This window comes from Pelodiscus sinensis, chromosome 8, assembly GCF_049634645.1.
Source record: "Pelodiscus sinensis isolate JC-2024 chromosome 8, ASM4963464v1, whole genome shotgun sequence".
NCBI classification, from domain to species: domain Eukaryota; kingdom Metazoa; phylum Chordata; order Testudines; family Trionychidae; genus Pelodiscus; species Pelodiscus sinensis.
The window spans coordinates 7,136,036-7,151,693 of NC_134718.1; the positions used below are offsets into that span (position 1 = coordinate 7,136,036).

Below are 15,658 nucleotides of genomic sequence, written 5' to 3' on the forward strand. Positions count from 1 at the left end.
CACATCTCCTGAAATGCTTTCCTGTGTAGAGTGCTCACCGTAACAAGTTCCTCTTGGAGAATTCCAGAGTGGAACAGAATTATGGGATTTATAAAGGTGACAGTACTTTGGGCTTTGAAGAACTGTTTAAAAAAATAGGTAGAGCAGGCACCATTCAGGGGGAGGGGGAGGGAGAAAAGACATGCACCTCTTGCTGTAATTAAACTTACGACAGTATTTCCAAGCCTATGGATATGCTCAACACAAAGTGGATGATGCAAATAGTCAGAATTGTCTTCAAGTCGTCATTGTCAAGTCCAAGTCGAGTCTCAAGTCACTACAGTTCAAGTCTCAAGTCGAGTCTTGAGTCCCTAAAGTCACTTTCGAGTCAAGTCCCAAGTCGAGTCTCAAGTCTTAATTTAAAAAATGTCAAGTCACTTTTGTACAAGCCATCAATATCGGCATTTTCAGACAATTTTTTCACCAAGTCGATTTAACAAAATTAACACGTATCAAGTCGAGTCTCAAGTCACAAACAATGAACCCGAGTCGAGCCTCAAGCCGAGTCACCTAGGCGACTTAAGTCGGACTCGAGTTCAAGTCATAGGACTCGAGTCAACAACTCTGCAAATAATGCAGGGGAACATCTGGTGACTTCTCAGTTTCTACTGAATGGGAGAAATCCTGTAAGATCCTTCATGGGAGACATAAGGCCCCATTCCCATTTACACCACTCCAGGCCACTGTAAGGCATTGGACTGTAGGTTCAAACGTATGGTTGCAGCTCAATGAGGTGTTACCACCAAACCCACTACTTTGGAGGAGCCTGCCAATACCACCCTAGTGAAGGACACTGTGGCAGGATAAGGAAAGTGCAGTGTAGCTGGCCCACCCACCTAAAGGATATAAGAAAGGGGGGTCACCGCCCCAGAGCTTGTGCTGCTGCTCCTACAAACACAGGGCAACCCCCACCTTTTTGGAAAGAGCAGGCGGCACCATGCCAATGCCCAAGGGAGAGGGGAGGGCTATGGAGAGGGAGCTCTGTCATGGTGCATCTAGGGTCCCTTTGCGGCGGTAGAGAAGAGAGTGACAAAAAGGCGCAATAATGTAAATATAAACCAGGCCCTTCATATCCAACCTTCAGTCTCCCCCGCCCCCATTCTATTCACGCAGCTAAAACACGTAAAGCCAGCTGGGAGAGACTCAAACTGTGGCTCAACAGGCCAGGCCATAGCAGACACACACTCGCTTCTGTTAGCGCCGGCCATGCCTTTATTAATATGCAAATCCACTCTTACGGTTGTGTATTCTCATAGTGCCTGGGAGCCCCAGTCACCAGCCAGGCCCCTGTTGCACTGAGTGAGACAACAGTCCTAGCCCCCAACGGCTCCGATTGTTGTAGTCCTGCATTCGCAGTGCGTGGGCTGAGTGAATGAACACTGCCACATGTCTGAGCTCTCCAACCCTGGCTGATCCATTTGGCCTTCGCCCTGCAGCGAGCCTGCCCTTTGGACAGGCCTTGAGCCGAAACGTGGAGCTGCCCTGGCTCAGTCTCTGAGGATCTCAGCAACAGGTGAACCGCCCTATTAACAATCCAGCGACTGCACAGGCAGGTAGGGACAGCACCTTGTGTTTGCTCGGGAATTTCTCACCCCGCACCTGCAAGGAACCACTTTGAAGCTGAAAGGGGCTTAGCCTCCAGTTACTAATCCCTCCGTGCTGCTCGTGTGAGTAATGGGTCTGGCATGCTCACGACACTGCACACCCTCCCCGCAAAGTGGGGGGGGGAAACCAGAAAGTCACAGGATACCAGAAGGATCTTTTTACTGTGACTAAAACCATTTTCAGTTCCTCTGCTCAAACCACCTCACTGAGTACTCCCTCACCATCATTGCGCGTCCACGGGCAGAATCTGTCAGGAGACTGAGGCATTTACTGCTTGGGAACTAGGGTTGCCAATTTTGGACGGACGTATTCCTGGAGGCGTTATCACATCACGTAATCTTTAAATTCCTGGGAACCAACCAACCCAATCTCCTGGCTGGATTCACTGTTACTTTCTACGGTCATTTGTACTGGTGCCGCGTGGGTATCAGAGACATCCATGCTGATGAAGGAGTCTTTCACCCCCACTTCTCTGTGCAAAGTGGACCAGGCTTAAAACACCTGCAGCTGATTAGTATCGTCTCCCCGTAACCAAATAAGCACTATTAGAAAGTTAACCAAAGAGCAGCTGGCTGGGGAAAGACACGAAGGTTAAAAAGGTTGAAAGCAAATCTGCTTTGTGGACACCGCTTTTCTCACGCCGTTACCTCACCTTAAAGCCAGCCATTAACATGTGATGCCTTCTACGAATGAATCAAAATACTCACCAGTGATGTATATCAACCTAACAACAAGCTAAAAAGTTGTTACTCTTAGTGGTCATGTTGCTTTGCCCATGCCAGAATGTGGGCAGCAGCTTTGTGCATACAGAGGAGTCGGGATGACGGGGTGGGGAAGGCCAGGGTAGAGGAGACGGAGGCATAGGTGTGGATCCCAGGAGGGGTGAAATTGCTGCCTGCTCTAGCACTGTTACTGAGGCACCACTGGGATAGCTCCGTCGGGCGTTGCTGCTAACGCAGTGAATTGCAGGGTTGAATGAGATGGAAATGTATATTGCTGACTCAGCGCAGAGATTCCAAATCAAGACGTATTGCTGATTTCTTTGCTACTGTGCATTCTAACACCAGTGGCTGGTTGTACCCAGTGCTGAAGAACTATTGACAGTCACGGTGACTAACTAAATGGTTTTTCCAGGCACACTGGCCTTGTTTGTTTAAAGGTCTCCCTAGCACCTGCCAACACAGATTTCTGCTCTGGAGAGCCATACTTAGAAGCCTGGTTCAGTCATTGCTTCCTTCTCTGCTTTGTTTGACTCAGTGGCCCAGCCCTTCCTCTCACTTCCTCTCCCTGGCTGAGCCTCTCTCAGAGTCCCGTCCCCCCCCCCCCCCCCCCCCCCGCCCTTCCTCTGTGATTGAGTGGGCAATTTTATGTTGTGGGGCAGGGGAAGGCAAGGAACAGATGGGTAACTACCCACTGCCTTGCCCATGTCCCATAGAACCTTCTTTAAATCTTGACAATTGTCTCATGGAGCCAGAGGTGGTCACCTTGCTCCATAGTGAACAGAAACCTCCCGCCTCTCACATTGTCCTCTTTACTTCAGTGGGCCCACTAAAGGAATTAGGTGGTGCACTCAGTGGTAGGAAGGCAGAATGGGGCTCTGAGGCTAAGTCTACACTGCACAGTTACTTCGGAACACGCTATTCCAGAACAGTTATTCCGAAATAGCTGATTTTGAAATAGCACGTCTACACTGCAGGGAAGCCTCAAAACGAGTCCGAGGCAGGCTTCTCTAATGTAGACATGCTATCTCAAGTGAGAGCCAGAGGAGGAATAACTGAGAATGGCTCCGGTGAGGGGCTATTTTGAAGTAGCAGCAGCAGTGCTTCTACACAGCCCCTATTTTGAAATAGCTATTTCAGAATAGGCCTGATTCCTCGTAGAATGTGGTTTACAGATGTCGGAATAAGCCTCTCGTTATTTCAAAATTATTTCAAAATAACGCTATTGCCGTGTAGACACTCGCACAGTTATTTCGGAAGAACAGCTTGTTATGAAATAACGTTGCTATGTAGACACACCCTTACTGAACAGTGAAAGAAAAGGAAGACTGAGGGGCAGAGTGGGACAAGGCCCCATGAGCCATCTGCTCTTGTGAATAGAGCACAGGGACTCCGATTTCTCTGAGGGCACCCCAATTAGCTAGGGTCCTTGGTCCTGTTGGTGCCGGGGCTAATACTGGTTCCTAGCTCTGTTACTGACTATAGTGACTTAACACGGCCACGCAGGCATAGGGTACAGCTATTTTTGGAGAGAGTGCAGGATACGTAGATTATATTATCATCCATAGGTCAACATGAAATAGGCTCTGCTCATATAGACCATGGGTTTTTCCCCTTCACCCCTTCAGAAAGTTTCTACTCTTCAGCAAAACACTAAATGCCCCCCCCCCAAAAAATCACTTGATTTGGAAATGGTGCTGTGGTGCCTGATGGGAATTGTATCATCTAGATGCCTCATGCTCCTTCTTCACTCGTGGTGGGCCAGGTTCTTTCGCTGGGCTCCCTCTCTCCCTTGGTGCAGTGTCTCCAATTTTGCCAAGCCTGTTCATTTAACGTTTATGTACCCGCTTAACTCGAGTGCAACTTGTCATGTGCTTAAAATTCAGCATGTGCGCAATTCTTTCCCGGAATAACTAACTGTTCTCCAACAGCACAAACCCCCACTAACTCCCACTACAAACTGCTTTATGTTTCATCTAGTCCCCATAAAAATAATAAATCCTACAGCTCTGTACATAAAGCCAGTTAAAAACACAAGACATGGCAATCAGACCCACCAATGTGGGGGGGGGGGGTTGCTCTGGGGCCCAGGGGCTCCTGACCACTGTCACCTCTATTGCAGAAGCCCTTTTAATTACCACCAGAGCCCCAGGCAGTGGGTTCCAGCGGTGCTGAGGCCTGGCTGCCCCTAAGCCTGCCACTGCCCCCCAAGGCCACACCCTTTGCAGGAGAGCACAGCTGGTTCCTCCATACACACCTTGCCTAGGGGCCTGGCAATTCTGTTGGTCCCCCCAATAGCAGTTAATCAAATGGACCGAAATACTCCGATTACTATCAAACCCCAGCCACTCACATGCAGCTAGACATCCTAATGTTAACAATGAGAATGGATAGAAAAGAGCGACAATCCCACTAAAAGCTATCCAAAGCTAAATCAAATTTCAAGTTAAAAATCCAACTGGAAATGAAAGTCACCAACCTGCCCTGAAGTTTTCTACAAATCCTTTCAGGCATGAAAAAGCCGGGCAATTTTTAGTTATAAAAAACAAAGAACACAAAACCACAACAGTTTGGATGAGGCTTTGGCATTGGAGCGCACATCTTTTGCAGGAGCATCTGGCATAGCCTTGTAAAGCTGGATGCCAACATCTGCTATTGCTAACTCGTGTTTTGGATTAGAAACTGAGAGGGAGACAGAGAGAGGCAATGATTACCGTGAAGGCACTGTCCCTCCATGCCCAGAGGTTAAAGGGTTCGAGGGAGATACATCTGCCTACAGTTGGTAGGTAAGACAAGGTGTACGTAGGCCTTCTGTTATTTTTACACATTTCTTCTCTGTCCCGTTCTCTGTCAGGTAAGGATTTGCTCTGAAGCGGCTGTTCCAAGACCCTGCATTTGATCACACATCTCTATGGCAGATATGAATACCAACTGGGCCTGCTAAGGAAACACAGAAGGCAAACAGGGCTGTTGTAATCTGAAGAGCCCGTATAAAAGTGGAGTGAATTATGAATATTCCAGAAGAAGCGGAGGTCCTGGGTTTATCACTGAAACAAGTAAAGCAGAGAGGCCGAAGGCAAAGCTTACCCTGAACTGGAAGCTAATTCCAGCAGTATACTTGGAAGGAAAGTAGCCTTCTCTATGTAGGAATGAGGGAAAAGAAGAACTTTCCCGGTAAAGCCACCAGGGAAAAAGGCGTCAGAACACCCTACTCAAAGCTGGAATCTGGCCAGAAAGTTGTGGTTAATATCTCTGTTGTCATCAGAAGTATCAATAAATCTGCCAGTGATCACATGCGATATGACCTCCTTTTTACATCTTACACCTTCTCCCTCCCCCCAAAAAAAATGCTAGGGCGTTGGTTCACACTTACTCAGAGGGCAAAGTGCCATCTATTGAATCAGCAACACCACTTCCTGCAGGACCTTGGGGGTTGGATGCAGTATTTCCAAGTACTGATCAGCTCTGCGGCTGTTAGCTAATGCTATCACAGAAAAGGGTCTGGGTGCAAAACAGAGGTTTTCCATAGATACAGAAGAAGTGTTTGAAATATCCTGTTGTATTACAAAAAAAACCCTTGCAGATGGTGGTGCAGCTATAGTGTGTGCCTCTGTTAGGTGTTGTATAAATGTTCACTTCTTACAGCAAGGAAAACTCTGTCATTTCAAATACAGAAGAAAAGCAAAGGGAGGCAAGATACTCGCCTCTTCCTAGACATGATAAGAGTTGCACTTTGAAGAGCGTAGTCATCTTACTAACAGCGAGGCATGCTCATCCCGTATTATGAAGAGAAGGTAACAGAGAGCTGTGCTTTTATCTGCAACTTTGATTGAAGGACTCTTCTTTTTAAATAACTCTTTGATACATGTGTGCACATACCCATGCCCCTGCTTACATGTACCTGGTTACTGATGTTGATAAATGTATCTGTCCCTTGATATGACAAGGGAAAGATCACAGCCTTTGGCTCCCAGCGTGGTAGCTGGCTAGCTCTAAAAAAATTAAACGGCACATTTTCACTGTGGTGGTGCAAGCATGCCAGCACAAACAGACACAGCTGTATAGGATTTATAACTTGTTCCTGCATCCCTGCCAAAACCAGGCAACCTCCCCTGGAATTTGACTGCCCTGCTAAAACTTTGCTCATAAAAATGTTTGCCAAAAAGCAGCTGGAAAGGATTAGGAGCATATTTGAAATAAAGTCGTAATTAGGTGTGTTTGGATTTTAATGTGTTTAACCAGCTCTAAAAGTTCCCTCTTGCTAACTTTTCTGAAATACAAATCTTCCCCAAACAAACTTCTGTAACTGGCACTTACTAATTTTGGGGTCAGCTGCAGAGTGGCCAAGGACTGAATCAGGGAGAGTTTATAACGTAGGTTCCACGTAAATGGAGCTGAGGGATGCCTGGAACTTAAGGTCTTACAGCAGCCAGCTCTTGGCCAGACGGGAAGGCCCAATCGGAATTTCCTCACTGCAGTCAACCGGAGTTTCTGGTGCACAAGCCCTGGAGGATCAGTGATGCGGGGATAACCCCATTCATAAATTTCTCCAGACGGTGACTGTGCTATGTGTGTGCACCCGGCAGATTCCATAAGAGGAGACTCAAGCCTAAGATGAGCCAAAGGAGCAGGTTGTCTGTGAGCCACCTAGCACCTGTGCCAAGCATGGCTCAGTCAGAAGCGAGGAAACCTGCAATGCTGCTACCTACGATACACCTGGTGCTCGGAGGAGGTCAGCCATCAGGGAGGTCAATGGGGCATCTTCCACAGCCACTACAATAAAATACTTCAGCCCATAGTATCCTGACGACCCCCGTGTGATACATCAAAAGAGTTCACTGCCCTGAAATAGAGACTCCACTGAGCAGGGTGGTGCAAGATGCGGAGGACGCTGTTGCATTCTAGAATCCAGTGCATACTCTCTATGGACAAGGTCCGTTGTTACAACACACCCACGTGGACAGTTCACACTTTAAAAACACAAAAGCTTTTCCTCGCTAGACCTCACATCCTCCAGCTACCTGAGGAGCCCCTGAGAGCATTTGAGAGATGGGGAAAAGGGCAGATATTTGGGGCTATCTCCAGCGAAAATCCCTATTCCATGGTCGAGAGACTGTCGTGATAGAACTATCAGATGTTGCTGCCTTTCACCACCATTGGCAGCATTAGAACCTGGGAATTTATTGCCCTTTGGAGAAACTTTTCACAGCCATTCCAAACACTTAAAGCTTCTGAACATGTTCTTCCTTAGAAGGATTGAATAGTTGCCTCCTTTTCTTGGGTCTTTACTCCTTCTCCTGGATTTATATTCCACTTCTGCTTTTTTAGGAAGATTTTCTTTCTTCTCAGCTGCCCTACACGCCCTGACCCAGTGCTGATCCTTCAGTGTATTGCCAGAAATATTCCTCTTTGTGGAAGCATTGAGAAATGTGGATCAATTTTGTGGAACTCTTTTAGTGAGAATTTCTGTAGCATTCTTGCCAACAGACCCTCATAAAGGTGGCTTCATTTTTTAATTTTCCTTAATAGAGCTGTCTTACCATCTGTCCCAGAACTGATGGGACTGTTCTCAATCACAACCTTGTTATCTCCAAGCCAAATTTCACAGCATTAGTCCTGAGAATATACACGTCAGACCAACAGGTCTTAACAAAGTTGCTGGCAAGCTGCAATTCTTAACTAGCTAAAGGACAGCTTCTGGATTACATTTGGCTTTAATGGAGTTGTTTGCAATTGCTCCAGAGCAGAATTTGTGCCGCTAATGACATTGGAAGTGCACCATCTGGAAACATCTGCTTGCAGAGTCACGCATCACCCTGTTTCAAAGCTTCTAATTAAATTCCTGGAAGTGTTCCATAGCCTTTATTAAAAATATGAATGACATATTACCTTTCAACCAGGGTTGTAAAGCAATTAAAATATTAATCATGATTAATCCCTCATTAAACAATAGAATACCATTTATTTAAATATTTTGGACATTTTCAAATATATTGATTTCAATTACAACACAGAATACAAAGTGTATAGTCCTCCCTTCATATTTATTATAAATATTTGCACTGTAAAAAAACCCTAAATGAAACAGTATTTTCTGTTACCTAATACAAGTACTGCAGTGCAATCTCTTAATCATGAAAGCTGAACTTACAAATGTAGAATTATGTACAAAAAACTGCATAAAAACAAAACTTAAGAGCTTAGAAGTCCACTCAGTACTACTTCTTGTTCAGCCAGTTCTCAGATAAGCACATTTGTTCATATTTGCAAGGAGATAATGTTTAAGTCTAAGCTTTTGTCATGGATACTTTTAGTAAAAGTCATGAACTGGTCATGGCAATAAACAGAAATTCAGAAAAGCTTTTGGTAAAAGGCATAGGTGGGTTCAGCATCTACTGCAGCTGGAGCTCTCGGGTCCGCCACTGTTTCAATGCATTGGGACTCCAGGGTCCTCCTGCCCACAGGGCTGGACAGCTGTGTGATTCCCTTGCCCCAGGGCAGCTAGGAGCTGCAGGGTCCTCCAGCACACACCTTGGCAGCTACAAGGACTCCTCACCAAGGTGGGGGATGGGAGCTGCACAGGCAGAGCTGTCTGGGAGCTCCAGGCCCAGAGCAGAAATTGTCATGGAAGTCAATGGAAGTGTGTAATTTTGTGTACTCCATGACATAATCATAGCCATGCTGCCCAGTTCTTATTTACGATGCTGTTTGAAAGTGCAAATAGGTATTCACATTGTAGCCAGCATTGCAAGATATTGATGTGCCAGATGTGCAGATGTCCCTTCACCCACCATTCCAGAGGACATGCATCCATGCTGATGACAGGTTCTGCTCCATAACGATCCAAAGCAGAACATGTTCATTTTCATCATCCAAGTCAGATGCCATGAGTAGACGGTTGATTTTCTTTTTTGCTGGTTTGGTTCTGTAGTTGCTGCATCAAAGTGCTGTTATTTAAGAGTTCTGAAAGTAAACTCTATGCCTCATCCCATTCAGATTATGGAGGGCACTTCAGATTCTTAAAACTTCGGTGGGGTGCTGTAGCAGTTTTTGGAAATCTCATGTTAGTACCTTCTTTCATTTTGTTAGTTCTGCAGTGAAAGGGTTCTTAAAACAAATATGTTCTGGGTAATCATTGGCGATTGCTGTAACATGAAATATGACAGAACGCAGGTAAAACACAGAAGAGGGGACCTACAATTTTCCCCCGAGGAGTTCAGTGATAAATGTAATTAACACATTATTTTTAACATACGGCATATAAGAAGGGCCATACAAGATCAGACCAAAGGTCCATCTAGCCCAGTATCCTGTCTTCTGACAGTGGCCAATGCCAGGTGCCCCAGAGGGAATGAACGTCATCAGCATGGAAGTATATCCTCTTGATAGTGGCCGACATATGAAGGGGGTGTAGGAATTTTTAGCACATATGGCATGTAAATACCAACACCAATTACAAAAGTGGCATGTGAAAGCATGTTTTCACTTTCAGGTGACATTGTAAATAAGAAGTAGGCAGCATTATCTCCCATAAATGTAAACAAACTTGTTTGTCGGAGCAATTGGCTGAACAAGAAAAAGGACTGAGTGGACTTGTAGATGCTAAAGTTTTACAGAGTTTTATTTGTGAGTGAAGCTATGTAACTAAAAAAAATCTGCATTGGTATATAGCACTTTCATAATAAAAAGATTGCACTGCAGCAATAAAAAATGTAGAAAGACATCCAAAATATTGAATAAATTTCATTTGACAGTCTATTGTTTAACAGTGCTATTAAAACTGAACTGTGATTTATTTGAGTTAATTGCATGAATTGTGATTTATCAACAGCCCTACATTCAACTCATGTATGTTCCAGATATAAAAACAATTTTTTTTTTACAGATACTGACTTCTGTAGAAAACAGTCTCCACTACATCCCTCTGAAGTCACTGCATGGGCTATGTAAGAGTACCATAATAATTCACTACTTTCATAGAGTTCAATACTCAAAGAACTTCCCAAGTGGGGGGAGGGGTTAGTTCATTGTCACTGTTTGACAGAGGAAGATAGTGATGCAAAGAGAGAGTAAACATCTTGCCCTGTTTATATCAACTCTGAATGCTACTGCTAAAATCATGTTCCCTAGCCCATTGCCTTGACCATGTTACGTGTCTCTCTGTATCCTTCCCCTGGTTCCCCCTCCTCTATTGCAACAAACACTTGATTAAATTGCTTCCTGTAACTGCAAACAAAGGACTGAGTTTACAAATATTGCTATGACTGTCTCTTGGGATGAGAAGGAGCGAGCTGTACCTAATTCTCAATATCAGTTTATATTCATTAACTATTTCTGGCTGTCTTGATTTTATTCGGTGCCCTTCCCCCCTCCCCTCCCCCCAACCATAATAAAGTTTTCGTCGTTGTACAATGGGCACAGAGCTTGTGCGGGAAATAGTGCTCATCAAAAGCACCCGGTTTCTGGATTGGGGCTTGAGTTGGTGTCATTTTTTAAGTTTTCAGAAGCTACCACCGGACAATTGAATCTGCCCTTGTGCTTCTAACCGCACCTGGCAGAAGCGGGACATAAGAAAAGCCCCTCTGTGCTTTCTCCCATGCAACCACCAACCCTGGGACAAAATACCAATGCCGACAGCTGCCTCTGTATCCTTCTTCAAAACAAGCTTATTCTGTGACGCCTGCCAACTAGTCTTGTCAATGGTTAGGGGACAGATCTGGTGAGACAACCATCAGTCATGCTGACCAATAGCATCTCACCGTTTCCTTGGAAAAACTCCCATCAGCTGTACTGGATCAACCGTTGTCTCACCTTACGATTCGGGTTCAAGCTCTTTGGGGGCAGGAACCGTCTCGGTCTTCAGTGTTTGTACATTTCCTAGCACCATGCAGTCCTGGTCCATGGCTAAGGCCCCCACGCACTATCGCAGTATAAATAATAAATACATGTTTTTCCATAGACAGTGGCTAGATATTTATTACTGCTGTAGCAGTTTGGCTTGGGGCCCTTTTGTAAAACATTTGATTGACCTACAAGCCTAAAAATCTTTTATAAATCCGGAATACAAATCCAGTCCCAGCCTGCAGCTGCTGAAACTGAGAAGAACTGACACACACTGAGTCCTGCTCTCAGGGCAGGCAAGTCTCCCCTGGGGGCTGCTGTTACAACTCTGAATTCCACCTGAGAGAGCAGAGGTGATGGGGCAGACCGTGATTACGTCATGGCCATTGATGGCCGTGCAGGCGGGGATGCCGATCGCGCCTTCCGCCTGGGGTGCCAGCTGCTGCAGCCGGCCTCGGGCCGCCCCTGGGAGGTGTGAATGCAAACGAACACACTCTTTCCTCTCCTCTAGGCTTCTGAGCAAGGATACATCTCTAGCAATGGCAGGGACTATTCCTGCTTGTGAAGCTGCCTTTTCATGAGGACACTGGCTGTGGTGTTAGTGCGGTTTGCTAGGCGGTCCGTAAGTTCAACAATTTCCTTCACAGGCCTAGGTTAGTGGAGGCATTTGTGGTCCTCTGCTGCATGAGGATGTGTGGCATGGGCAAGCAGGGCAGAATGGAGTCTAATAGCTTTCTTGGGGGGCCTCCCTTTGAGAGAACACTGCCCCGTGGTAATAGCTGGGGCAGCTGGCTGCCCCCCCCCCCCATTTATATTACCATGAGGACTTGCCTTATAGATCTCACCCTGGGAGGTTTGCTTGCTGCTGGTCTTTCATTGAATCGCTCTTGCTCCTGCAGCAGTGGTCTCAGAATGGAGATGCTCCAGCATCCAGAACTGGGGAGAAGGGGTATGGAGCAGCAATTCGGCATCAGGCTCTGACACCATTTGTCCTTTTCAGGGCAGGTTACAGCTTTCTGACTGGCAGAAACTTGGCCTGCACAGCACCCTCTGTCAGCTCTTTCTGTGAAACTCCTGCCCATTTCCAAGTGCTTTTTCAGAGCCGTATAGGGTCTGGGAACACAGCAGCCCCATGAAAAACTCCTGCCTTCACAGCTCACAGTCAGCTGACTCAAAGACTCTCTGTATGTTTCTGCTTGTCTTGCTCGCCTTTTGGCCTCTGTGATGTCAAAATGCATCTGGCGAAGTGGGTCTTTGCTCACGAAAGCTTATGCCCAAATACACCAGCTAGTCTTTAAAGTGCCACTGGACTCCGTGTTAGTCTGCATCTGCAAAGACCACGAGGTTCCCCCTCGGATACTTGTCAAAATGAGGTTTGTGCCCCCAACGGGCTAGCTGACATTAAGTTAGAGATGGGCCCATGGCTACACACAAGCACGTGTTCTGGGGTATTTCATAGCTGGCTCCAACAGCTACACCTTACACCAATTCAGACTTGAAACGTCACCTGACTAATCACAGCACATTAGTGTGCACAGAAACAAGGGACAGACGACCACTCCAGCTCTGCGCACTTTTAGGCAGCTGAGCAAACCCAACAGACCCCAGCAGGGGTGGGAGGTGTATAAAGACTGACTCCTCTGTGGGTATAAGTCACAATCCATGCACCACAGGTGACAGGTAGACATACTGCACACCAGTATTGTGACCAACCAATGCAGCCACTTCTGGTGCCTAACAGGAAGCAGGGGGAGAGCACATAGCAACCCCAGACTGAAAAACAAGGAGGAGAAAACGCATCTGAGAAGCCCACTTTATAGATCCACATTCCAAAGCTGAATGAATAAGCTAGGAGCGACGGCTGGGATTTATTTTCCAAGGGTTCCCAAGGAAGATAGGCACCCCCGTTGTTCCAATGGAGGTTGCTAACTCTTTCAGTCCCTTTGAAAATCCCAGCTGAAGTATCTAACAACACTGTATTCTAGTAGGATTATGTTGTTTTGATTTTTCAAGCCCTGTCCCTATCTGGGCCCAGAGCTAGAATAGCTGAGCAAACAGTCATTGCTTTCTGGATTCGAGTAAAGAGAGTTTTTAAGACTGATTACACTGGCGTTTGTTCAGGGATAAAAAAATCAGACTATTACAGCTATTCATGGAGAAACATGCAGCCTCAGCCAGCATCCCAAGAGCGAGCAGGGACCCACAGTGGATGAACTCTGCTACTTTAACAGACAGGAGTAACAAAAATCATTGCAACAGCTCCAAGCAGGCTAAGTGCAGAACAGGAAGACACAGTGTGTGTAAAAAAAAAAGGGGGGGGGAGGGGGAGAAATCTGAGCTGCAGAATTATACCTAAAGGAAATGAGATCATCTTTATCATCTTTTACTCCTTAATTAACACCACAACCAACTGACAGAGTCATTAAAGCATGAGAGTTTTTATGATTCACGTTTACTTAAAAATCAACATATTTGGAAATTCCTGACCGTCAGCAGACGAGCTGTAGTTGGAGTACAGAAGCAAAAAAGCAACATCACATATGTTTGTTTAAAAGATCCCCCTATGGAGTGTTGCAGACTTTACCCGTCTGTTGAAACTGAAATTGTCCTTCTAGTAAGAGCCAGAAGGAAACTGATTTGAAAAATAAATGTAAGAAGAAATGTAAGGAGAAAATAAAGTGATTAACTGGAAAGGTGCCAAAGCATGTGAACGTCCGATTAGAATATTCTATAACACTATCAGGAATAACCAATTAATTTACACATGTACCACTAAGACTACAACCAAGTATCTTGACATCTATGCCACTGTATTTTAGCACATCCCAAATATCAGTTAATTTTAAAGTGTGTTTCTACTGCAAAACCAGAACAGGTTCAGGAAACCTGTATTTATGTGTTCTGCATCAGATCAACTTAATTCATTGACAAAAACCAGGAGGTTTCCTTACCTTTTTTACTCAGTGGAGACTATAATTTACAGGAGAACAAGCTGGACTCAACTCTGGCTGTAGAGACCCTCAGAATTGTTGACAAAGTGTCAGATGCCAGGCTAAATCCAATGCTTAATTGCATTCATGTCACTGTGTAGAAGACAGTGGAGTTTTACAGAGAGCTGATGGACAGCATATAGAATTTCTATGGGCCATAAGCAGGGAAGAACCCATTTTGACTTTACTATTTCATGTTGTGTTTGAGTTTGTCCCAAACCACGAACATTTTACTGGTTGTGGGACAGATTCTGCTCTTAATTATACCAAGTGAAAAGCATAATCTGTAACACTGAATCAACAGCTACACCATCATAAAGTTAGAGTTAGAGAAATCAGAATCAGAACCTAATAGCACAAATACCGAACCCTGGTCCTGCAACTGCAGCCAAGAGTCTAAATGTACTGTAAGGATATTCACTTTAAGGAGTTAAGTCTTATTCAAGTCACACGTGTTCCAAAGTCCCTTGCTGAATCAGAGCCTGAGATGCTAAACATGGAACTTAAAGACACTGTTTTTAAGAGGCACATATCAGGCCAGAATTGCATTTCCAGAGAAAGTTTCTGGGTTTTTTTTTTTTTTTAAGAACATGCTTAAATGATTGATTTGACTGACTATTTGGGAATTTTATCTATTGGGTTTTAAATAGAGGCCACAAGAACAAGAGTATGTGGAAGCATTTTATAACTGGCCATCACTTGTGAAAAAGGACAGCCTGAACAAACAATTCCCTGGCTCCTGCACAGGGAAATGAAAGCAAACGGAGCAGTAGTGTGTTTACAATCTCCCCCAGTACCATGTTGTAAAAGAAACAAGCCCACACTCTTGTACGCTCAGCCACGTAGCACGGATAGCGAACAAGAGAATGCCATATGGGAGGCAGCAGCTCAGAGGGCATGGGTGGTCAGTCATGCAGGCAAGGGAAGGCACAGCCTTCCCAAAACTGCCAAATGCCCTACTGCCTAAGGCTGGGGCTATGGTGCAGCAGCCTGGCTCCGTCTGGCTCCGCTCCCAGCCACCTGGGCTGCTATGAGCTGCAGCACAGCAGCCCGGCTCTGCCCGGCTGTCGGGGAGGGATGGGGCTAGGGCACACAGCCTGGCTTCCCCTGGCTGCCAAGCAGAGCCAGGACGGGGCAGGAGCACGGCAGCCACGGCTCTCCACACGGCCCGGAAAGATCGGGCTGGGCGTGAGCAGGGCCTCAGGTGGAAGGGGGCAGGGCTGGGACTTGCTTCCCCCCCCCAGCTAGCCTGTCACCCAACACCCATTGAGAGCAACATTTGCTCACAGGTCACCGATCTCAATCTCCTTGTAGTACTGTAGCATCTTCAGCCACATGACTTCAGCCTTTTGTCCCGTGATGGGCGACCTGTGGCCCATTGGGATCTATGTGTGGCCTATGTGACATTTGGTTTACTCTTGCCCATGGCAGGGTTGCCAGATTCTGCTGGTTTCTGTCAGTATC

The 15,658-nt window shown here is 45.9% G+C and overlaps 1 protein-coding gene across 2 annotated transcripts in view; it reads left to right on the forward strand.

Moving 5' to 3' along the window:
* PLAU (plasminogen activator, urokinase) overlaps positions 1 to 15,658 on the forward strand; it is a 59,270-nt gene that overhangs the window by 29,089 nt on the left and 14,523 nt on the right. Inside the window, exon 2 of one of the 2 annotated variants that reach the window (XM_075934691.1) lies at positions 10,249 to 10,309. The exons of the other annotated variant lie outside the window; for it this stretch is intronic. The gene's annotated coding sequence lies outside the window, so the exon portion shown is untranslated. The remainder of the gene's footprint in view (positions 1 to 10,248; positions 10,310 to 15,658) is intronic. 2 annotated transcript variants of the gene reach the window in all.